General features: G+C 47.9%; 1 long non-coding RNA gene across 1 annotated transcript; it reads left to right on the forward strand.

Annotated features, from left to right (window-relative positions):
• Nucleotides 1–3560: 3560 nt before the first annotated feature.
• On the forward strand, nt 3561–9550 carry LOC108385372 (uncharacterized). The gene is made up of 3 exons (XR_001850272.3): nt 3561–4319; nt 6445–6597; nt 8042–9550. It is a non-coding gene; the product is annotated as an uncharacterized lncRNA (long non-coding RNA).
• Nucleotides 9551–9795: the final 245 nt, after the last annotated feature.

Raw genomic sequence — 9795 nt, forward strand, 5'->3', positions numbered from 1 at the left:
CAACAGCAACAATTAGAGAGGGAACAGAAAAAAAAAAAAAAGGAAAAAACACGTGATTTTTTTTTTTTTTGTCCTCAGGCACCCGCTCACTGGTCTTGCTGCCCTGCCTCCCTAGCACCAGGGTCCCTGGCCCTTCAAGGCTTCCAAAAAGCACCCACTCACCAGTCCCGCAGGGAAAAACGCGGGATATTCTTTGTCCTCAGGTGCCAGTCCCAGGCACCCACTCACCAGTCCCGCCGCCCTGCCTCCCTAGCACCGGGATCCCTGTCCCTTTAAGGCTTCCAAAAAGTACTCACCAAAAAGAGAAAAAAAAAAAGGGGAAAAACGCGCGATTTCCTCCGTCCTCAGGTGCCGGTCTCAGGCCCCCGCCCACCAGTCCCACAGGGAAAAACGCACGATATTCTTTGTCCTCAGGCGCCGGTCCCAGGCACCCGCTCACCGGTCCTGCTGCTCTGCCTCCCTAGCACCGGGGTCCCTGTCCCTTTAAGGCTTCCAAAAAGCACTCGCCAAAAAGAGAAAAAAATGGGGAAAAACGCGCGATTTCCTCCGTCCTCAGGCCCCGGTCTCAGGCACCCACCCACCAGTCCCACAGAGAAAAATGTGGGGTATTCTTTGTCCTCAGGCGCCAGTCCCAGGCACCCGCTCACCAGTCCCGCCACCCTGCCTCCCTAGCAACGGGGGCCCTGTCCCTTTAAGGCTTCCAAAAAGCACTCGCCAAAAAAAAAACCGCTCCGGTTTCTTTCCACCTGCCGGGAGCCGGGGGGAGGGGCGCTCGGGTCCTGCCGGGCCGGGGCTTGTATCTTTTTTGGTAGTGTCTTTGCCTGGTTTTGGTATTAGGATGATGCTCGCCTCGTAGAATGAATTTGGGAGTATTCCCTCCTCTTCTACTTTTTGGAAAACTTTAAGGAGGATGAGTATTAGGTCTTCACTAAATGTTTAATAAAATTCAACAGAGAAGCCATCTAGTTCAGGGATTTTGTTCTTAGGTAGTTTTTTGATTACTGATTCAGTTTTGTTGCTGGTAATTGGTCTGTTCAGATTTTCTGTTTCTTTTTGAGTCAGTCTTGGAAGGTTGTATTTTTCTAGAAAGTTTTTCATTTCTTCTAGGTTATCCAGTTTGTTAGCATATAATTTTTCATAGTAGTCTCTCATAATTCTTTGTATTTCTGTGGTGTCCATAGTGATTTTTCCTCTCTCATTTCTGATTCTGTTTATGTGTGTAGACTCTCTTTTCTACTTGGTAAGTCTGGCTAAGGGTTTATCTATTTTGTTTATTTTCTTGAAGAACCAGCTACTGCTTTCATTGATTCTTTCTATTGTTTTATTCTTCTCTATTTTATTTATTTATGCTTTTATCTTTATTATTTCCCTCCTTCTACTGATTCTGGGCCTCATTTGTTCTTCTTTTTCTAGTTTCATTAATTGTGAGTTAGACTGTTCATATGGGATTGTTCATCTTTCCTGAGGTAGGCCTGTACTACAAGGATCCCATTTTTGTTTTGTTGTTCACAAGAGGACTCTGTCTGACAAAGAGGGGCTGGAAAAATATTTAATCAGCCCTCAGCACAGAAGGAGGAGAGGAGACATACGGCAGAGGGAGAAATGCCTTTTGGGTACAGAATGATTTTTTCTGTTGTTAACATATATATAACAAAATTTACCATTTTAACCATTTCAACTGTGTAGTTCAGTGACATTAAGCACATTCACATTATGCCACCATTGCCACCATACATCCACAGAACTTTTTCATCTTCCAGAAGCCCTATACCCATTACACACTAACTCCCTGCTCCCCTCCCCACAACCTCTATTCTACTTTTTGTCTCCACGAGTTTAACAACTCCAGGAACCTTGATTAAATGGAATAATACAATATTTGTCTCGTGACTGCTTTATTTCACTTGGCATAATGTCTCAAAGTTCAACCGTGTTGGGGCGTGTATCAGAATATCCTTCCTTTTCAGGGTAGAATATCCATTGTGTGTATAAACCACATTTTCTGTCTATCCATTCATCCTCCAGTGACACATGAGATTCTTCTACCTTTTGGATATTGTGAGTAAATGCTGTTCTGAACATGTGTGTACAAACATCTATTCAAGTCCTTGCTTTCAATTCCTTTGGGTGTGTGTGTGTGTGTGTGTGTGTGTGTGTGTGTGTGTGTACACCTAGAAGTGGAATTACTGGATAATGTGTTAATTCTACACATGACTTTTAAATGAGTCTTTAACCCCATATTTTGGCATGATAGTATGTACCCAGAAGTACTGGAAGAGCAAGGCCATTAGACGTGTAGGGGAAGGAGTGGAGGGCCGCTCCGTTGTAAGGAGCTTATCCTCTCATTTACCAACAGGTGACCCCTGCCCAGTCCCGTCCCCAGATTTTCTCCCCATGTCAGCCCCCTGCCTCTGCATCAGCCCACGTCCCCAACTCCCCAGGGTCCTCTGTCCACTGTCGCCCAGCATGACTCAGCACACACAATGGTTTCATCTGGTGCCCAGCCAGTGAAATGGTATCTGCTGTCACTGAGCCAAGCTCTGCTCTCCCATTCATGGGGCACATATTTGGTTGTCCCAGGAAAATGACCATGATGACTTGCCTCACCTCCTGACTCGGGAACATAAATCCTGATGGTGCATGCTTGGGCATTTTTCCAGAGGTGGCCTGACCTTCCTCCCCTTTCAAGCTTCATCGCTCAGAAGAACCGCCCACCGTCCACAAGCAGAAGCCAGACAAGTGCAGCACCCCTGCCCAGGCATGCTGTCTGCCTCACTTGCCTGCTGCCTTGCTTTTGCTTGCACCGGTTTCCCTCCCCAGAGCCCCAGCTTACTTAGCATGTTCACATCTGATTTCCCCTTAAAGGGCACTTCCTGAATTTGCCTGGATCCTTTCTAGCTTGAAGGGGTCCCAGCTGTCGCATAGACCCCATCCTACCTTCTACTCCAGTGCCCAGACCAGCAGTTCCCAGAGCACCCTTCCTGCACCAGGAGCCTGTCCATCACCTGTGGAGGGACAGAAGGAGTGCTGGAATGCAAGTCCCAGGCTTGCCCCAGACCTTCTGATTCAGGAACTCAGGCTGGAACAGGTATCTGCCCTACTGGAGTAGGCAGTGCTGACCTCACTGGGCTCCTAGAAGGACTGAATGGGTTGACCCCTAAGAATCAGGAGTGATGAAGTCTGACAATCTTGCTTTCCTTTTTCTTTTTTCTTAAATTGAGGCATAATTAACAGCAAAGTGCACAAATAACCCATATTCTCTTCTGCCGTGAGGTTGCACCTAGGTTTGTGACCCCCAATCAACAGCCCACTGCTTCCCCCAGCCTCCAAGGAGCCACTGCCCCAATCCCACCACACTGGTTTGTTTTGCGGATTTTTGCATGTCCTTTTCCTGGGAACTTGCACCTCCTGCCGTTCTGTGTCTGGATTCTCTTGTCCAACTTTGTGAGGCTCATCTGGGTTGCGGCCTTTGCCGGGTCGTGTCTTTCGTTGCATGGTGCGGATGCACCACACGTCATCAGGTCTCCTGCTGGAGCGCACTTGTTTCCGGCTTGTATGGAAGGCAAAGCAGCACGTGTTTCTCCTGGGTGCCTGACCTTTCCACCTGTCCGTGCTTTCTGTCCCCTGCTCCTAAATTCCCAAGGGCAATGCGTTGCCGTCCATCGTCTGTAGCCTTCTATCCAGCACTTCCGTGGAGCCCAAGTCCTAACATGGCCCAGTCTCCCCAGCTGAGGGAGCTGTTCCTCCAGCTCAGCCAGGAGTCAGTCAGTCCTGCCTGCTGAGCACGTTGACCCAGAAGGCCTGTGGCGGGTGTGGTTTTGCTGTTCTGGGACCCAGGCTGATGGCATTCCGCTGGTGTCATTTCTGGGGGGCTGGGTGACTCTGCACATAGCAGAAGTGTAAAAAAATCTTCTGACAACCCCATAAATGCTTTTTCCCCTGATGGAGCAGCTGTACTGTGTCCTCCCCAGCACGGTTTTCAAACGGGAGAGCTTTTGTGCATTGTTGCACAGCTGGCTGGTTTTCAAGCGGGGGTGGCAGACATTTGTGTGAAATAGTGGGCAGAGTTGTCTACATGCCAACAGGAAGGTCACCCTAGTCAGATGACAGGGTGCAGAGGTTGGACGGAGATGCAACTGCAGGCAGCAGGCCACCTTCCTGAGGCCGGGAATGACCCAGCCAGGCAGCCGGGGCAGGGAGGCTTCTTCAAACCACCCCAGCTTGGTTGGCCACTTCTGGCACCAGCTACCCCGGCTGCACCCCCACAGACCAGAGAGAGCCCCAGGAATCCAGGAATGAGGGGCAGGTTGAGAAGAGAGGTGAGTAGCACCAGGTACCCTCCCCTACTGAGTCACAGGAAGGGAATGGAAACAGGGTGTGGGCTGAAGCTGGGACGTCCCAGTCCCGCCCTCTCTTCCCGGCCTCACCTGGCTCAGAGGTGAGGCCCACCCGCCAAGCCCCAGGAGGGCTCTCTCTGGGGACAAAGGCCCTGCTGCCTCCACTGGGCTGCAGGGAGAGGAGCTGGGAGGGCAGGAAGGAGTCAGGCTAGCCCTCCAGCCAGACTCTCTGACCCAAGCCTGGGATGCTGGGAGGCATCTCTCAAAGGAAGTTGTGAAATCGTCCTTGGAACTAACTCGGGTTTTGGTCTGGGGCCAACCAGGCCTATATTTATGGCTCTGAGGATGTTTTCAAGTGATCAACATTCCTTCTGAGACATTGTTCAGTGGAAGCTGAGCTCCGAGGCCCCACACCCCCCTTGGGGGAGCCTGCTCAGCTTTCAAATTCGGGAAGGAAATGGTTGGCAGCAAATAGGACCATGGGCTGATTTTCTTGTGAACAAGTCCCCGTAACTTTTGTTGAGTGCGTAGTATTGGGGGCGCCTGGTTCTGAGCACCTTTCCTGCGTAGCACCTGCACTCCTCACAAAGATCCCTTTCACAGAAGAGGAAGCCAAGGATGTGGAGAGCCAGGAGCCCAGCCGGGCTGGCACAGCAAGCAAGCAGCTGACTCGGAGCTTGACCCAGGCAGTGGGGTGGCACCCTCGCTGACACAGGCTGACTGCTTTCCCTGTACTGTCCCAGCCCTTCCCAGGCATTGACTCATGTTAATTCTCACAACCACCAAAAATTGATAAGAAAAATGGGGTGACACACTGAGAAAAACCAGCAAAGTTTGCAAACAGATGGTGCACAAAAGAAAGAGACGAAGCAAGTATACCTGTAATCAAAGAAAACAATAAGGTCCACTGGGGACATCTCAGCTTCACAAGTGTTTTAATGATTTATAATAACCCCAAGCTTGCTGGGAAGTGGGGAGCAGGTGCCTGCCACCCGTGGGTGTGCCCATGGGTACAGCCTTTCTGGAATGCTGGAACGCTGCTTGGCAGGACCTACCAAATGCCTTTAGAAGCCGGCAGTCCTCCCCAGAGTTCTCCCTCCTCAGAACCTTCCTGAAGAGACTGGTGGGAGGCGCAGCAGAGATGAACGTATAAAGCTGCTCATCACAGCATTATTGGCAATGGTGATAAAGTAGAAAAACATAAATTTCAACAAAGCAGAATAGTTACAGAAATTGTGAGCTGGGCCATTTAAATGAGGATGTTTTTGTGGCACAGTAAAATGCTCATAATATAATGTTACACGAAAAGGACAGGAGACAAAACTGTATTTTGGAAGGGTGATGTGATTGCCTGTGAGCCAGTTCAGGAGTGGGGGTGCCTCCTTAAGAGGACTAAGTGACTAGTCCCAGCAGGACAGGGACACCAGCTTCCAGGCATGTGCCTTGTGAATGGCTGGAATCTCTATTGTGTGCATGAATTATTTTAAAATTTCCTATTCTGAAATAATTTGGAACCTACAGAAGATTTACAAGAATAAAAAAAGAACTTCTACATGGAGTTCACCTAGACTCACCATTATTAAAGCTTTGTAACATTTATATTCTCTCTCATTCTTTATGGTAATATATAGTATAACAATATATTACATCTTATGCATTTGTTATATATGTTGATACATTGTACATAATATGTTATAATTACGTATAATGATGTATGTCCATGATACAAAGTTGTTTTCCTGGGCCATTTGTGAGGAGACCCCACACTGCATGCCTTTCACCCCTACTTATTTCAGTGTGATCTCAGGATACTAAGGTCAAGGACATTTTCTTGACCATGGTGACTGAACTCAGAAATCTAGCATAAGTCTTTATAGGCTACAGCCCATATTCAAATTCTGCCACACATCTCAACAGTGCCCTTGATAGAAACCCCCGCCAGGAGCAGGGACCACACGGCGCCTTTTGTCATCTTTTGTCTCCCTTAATCCCCTAACAGCTCCCCAGCCTTTCTTTGTTTATCATGATTTGATTTTTCTAAGGAGTATAGACAGCTGCTTGCATACTGTCCCTACTTTGGGTTTGTTTGCTGTCTTCCTGTGCTTAGATTCACGCTGTGCACCCCCAGGACGTCTCAGTGGTGGTGGGTGTCCTTCCTTGTGTCTCATATCAACCGTCACCCAGAGTTGCATCTCATCACTGGTGACAATTTCATCTCTTGCATCAGGTGGAAACCAGCCGTTTCTCTGGTGTAAAGGAGGTAAGCATTCCTTTTGTCATTAGAAAGTAATTTCTCAGTGGTATTTCTGTGTAAATATCCTGTTCCCACACTTTTACTCATGCCTGAACAGCCATTGAATACCTGAGTCAGTTATTATTATGATGGTTGCAAGTGTGTATTACTTTTATATTTTAAAGCAAACCTTATTTTTGGAAAATTAGTGATTTTTCCATTTAAAAAAGCTGGAGGGTAGATGAATGAGACTGGAAAAGTATTGACAGTGGGTGAGCCTGGGGGATGAGTGCCCTGGTATAATTATACTATTCTCTCCAGTTTTATGTATTTGAAAATTTCCATAATAAAAGTTTAAAAAAAGTTATTTCACCCTAATTATATTCATACTAACATGTTTCATGACAACATATTGTTGTCTTCAACTTAATCTGAAATGCATCAGAAAATAAGATAACTAGATGGAGAGAGGCCTGGATAATGGGTAGAGATGCGAGCAGCAAGCAGAGGCGGGGGTTGCAGGGTCAGGTGGTGAGTGCGTGAGGGCACTGCGTGTGATTCTGGCAACCGCTCTGTATGTTTGAGATCTGCCATCATAAAATTTTGGGGGGAAAGTGAGTCACACAGCAAGGCCTCCAGGAGAACAGGAAGGTCAAGTTCAGGGGGACCCCATCCTCTTATCCCCTTAGTTGCTGAGGTTCCTTCAGGGCCCCCTGCCATTTCTCCATTTCTCAGTTTCCTCAGAGGTGGCCTTTGTTTTTCCAGCCCATCTTTGGTGGGACTCAAACTCAGCCCTGCCCCACAGAAAGAAGGACACTGAATAGTCATTCATACAAATTCATCCAACATGGAGGGTCTTCTTGGGCAAAGCTGTCAGGCCTGGGTGCTTCCTTGGGTGCCAGTGGCCTCTGGCTGGTCTGTCCTGTGGACCTGCCTCTAGCCTGGGCATGTGCCGCATAAAAGGGCACAAGAGAGATATTTAACCATAGCACATTAAGACAACTGTCTGTACGCATTCCGTCTTCCCTTCACCCTTCCCCTGCCATGGGTGCTGTTGGGCAGCGCAGGCATTCGAAGACTGATGGGTGCTCCAGGGAGGCCAGCTGGGGCTCGGGTTTCACAGGCGCTCTGTTGTGGAGGGAAGTTGTTTCAAGCCATCTTAGTGTGGGATCGGCTTCCAGTGATCCTTCCAGGGCTGACCCAGCTGCCTGGGCCGTGGGTAGGACACAAGCTCAGGGCCAGGGGTGGAGTCCTGTGGTGCAGGGTGGCATGCCAGTCATTGGGAAGAAGCAGGGTTGAAATGCAGGGAGTCTCATTGGTCAAGGATGTAAAGGTGCCAACAGTCCACCTATCCTGCCCCACGCTCTGCTCAGGTCCCCGGGAAATGAAGGCCATAGCTACTTCCCCCACTCTGCAGACATGGCTGATCCCAGGTCACTGCCTACCTTGAATGTCCCGTTTCTCATCTTAGGATTGCCTCCTGAGAGTGGAATATGTGTTTATGGAGGGAAGACTGCAAAGAAGAGCATCTTCTGGGAGAGTGCATGTGCTCTTTCCCCATCCTGCCTGCTTTGAAAACTCTTTCCTTGCTCTGGGAGCTTCATACTCAACACATCACACTGACTTCAGTATAATAGGGGATATGAGTTTGGCAATAAAGTCAGACTTCAAAATGAAGGCTTTAAAACCAGTTACCACCTCCTGAACGGGACCTAGGGCAAGTCATTTAGCTCTGGGAGCCTCAGTTTCCCAACCTGTAAAATGGAAGTACCATAATACTACATCATAAAGGTTTCTGGGATTACATGTGATGCATAGATAGCAAAGCATAGATGTGCTTAGTCCAGAGCCTGGCACATAGACCCTGCACAGTACATGTTACCTATTGTGTCAGTATTATTGTTTAGTGTTTTTATTAATGTTATGCACAACACTGCTGGGAAGAAATTTGTAGCACATTATAAGCCCTCCATACACATGGGAAGGCAGGGAAGAAGCAAGGAGCAGGCGAAGGGAAGGGAGGTATCTTGGTCACAGTCCCCAGAAGCAGACCCTGATTCGTGTGGCAACAGTGACTTAAAGAAGAGCACCCTGAGGGGCAGACAGAGAGAGGAAGAAGCCAGCAGGGCTGTGAGCCCAGGCCCCCAACCCAGGGCACTGAGCCACATCCCAGGGTTTCCCAGCCTGAGCTAGGATGCTGGGCTTTCATACTCTGCCACCTGTCAGTCAGCATCTAAGGGCCATCCTGAGGGGACACTTCCAGCCCTCTGCAAGGAGGGACAAACAGCTCCAGTAGTCTGAGCACAGCCCTCTCCAAGGAATCTCAGGTGCAGACAGAAGCCAAAACACACTCAGGCCAGGGCAGGGGTACATGGAAACCTGGCATAGGACCCAGGCAGATCATGAACAGGAGCTGCTCCAGGACAGAGGAGTGTATCCTGAATTAAGGTACAGGAAACTGAAGCTTCAACAAACATGTATTCATATATACTACCTGTCCTTGAAACTTGCTCTTTTCAGTTAGCATTTTCTCTAGGAGACCATCCCAGATCAGCCTAGGGAAAGCAGCCTCATTCTTGGGAAATACCTGCAGTGGGCATTGACTGCATATGTTATTATAGGGCTCATTGTCCTCTATTGATGGGTGTTTAAGTTGTTTCCAATCTTTTGCTATTACTGAAAATGTAATATATACTGCAATAAATATCCTCGTACTACTGTCATTCATACATATGCAAAAATGTCCCTGCAGGATAAATTCTAGGAATGCATTTTTAGGCCAAAAGGCATGTGCATTTAAAAATTTTTGATAGCAACTGTATCATTTCACACTCCCACCAGCAATGTGTGAAAGTACTTGTCTTCCACACCCATGTCAGCACAATGTTATAGAAATTTTGGATTATGGCCAATCTGATAGCTGAAAAATGGTATTGGACTGTAGTTTCAATTTGTACTTCGATTTTGAATAAGATTAAACATCTTTTCACAAGTTTAAGAGTCATATGTATTTCCTGTTCTGTGCATGTCTGTCCATATTCTTGCTCATTTTTCTATTGTAATTTAATGGTCTTATTGACTTGTAGGAACTTTTTACCTATTAAGGAAATTTGAGTCCTATGCAAAATGCCTCAAGGGTGGAAGCAGAGCAAGTGCCTGCCTCCCCAAGGTTGCCCTTGAGTTCTGTCATCTGAATCTCATGGCCAGACCAGTCCTTTCCAACGT

This window comes from Manis javanica, chromosome 4 (assembly GCF_040802235.1).
Source record: "Manis javanica isolate MJ-LG chromosome 4, MJ_LKY, whole genome shotgun sequence".
NCBI classification, from domain to species: Eukaryota; Metazoa; Chordata; class Mammalia; order Pholidota; family Manidae; genus Manis; species Manis javanica.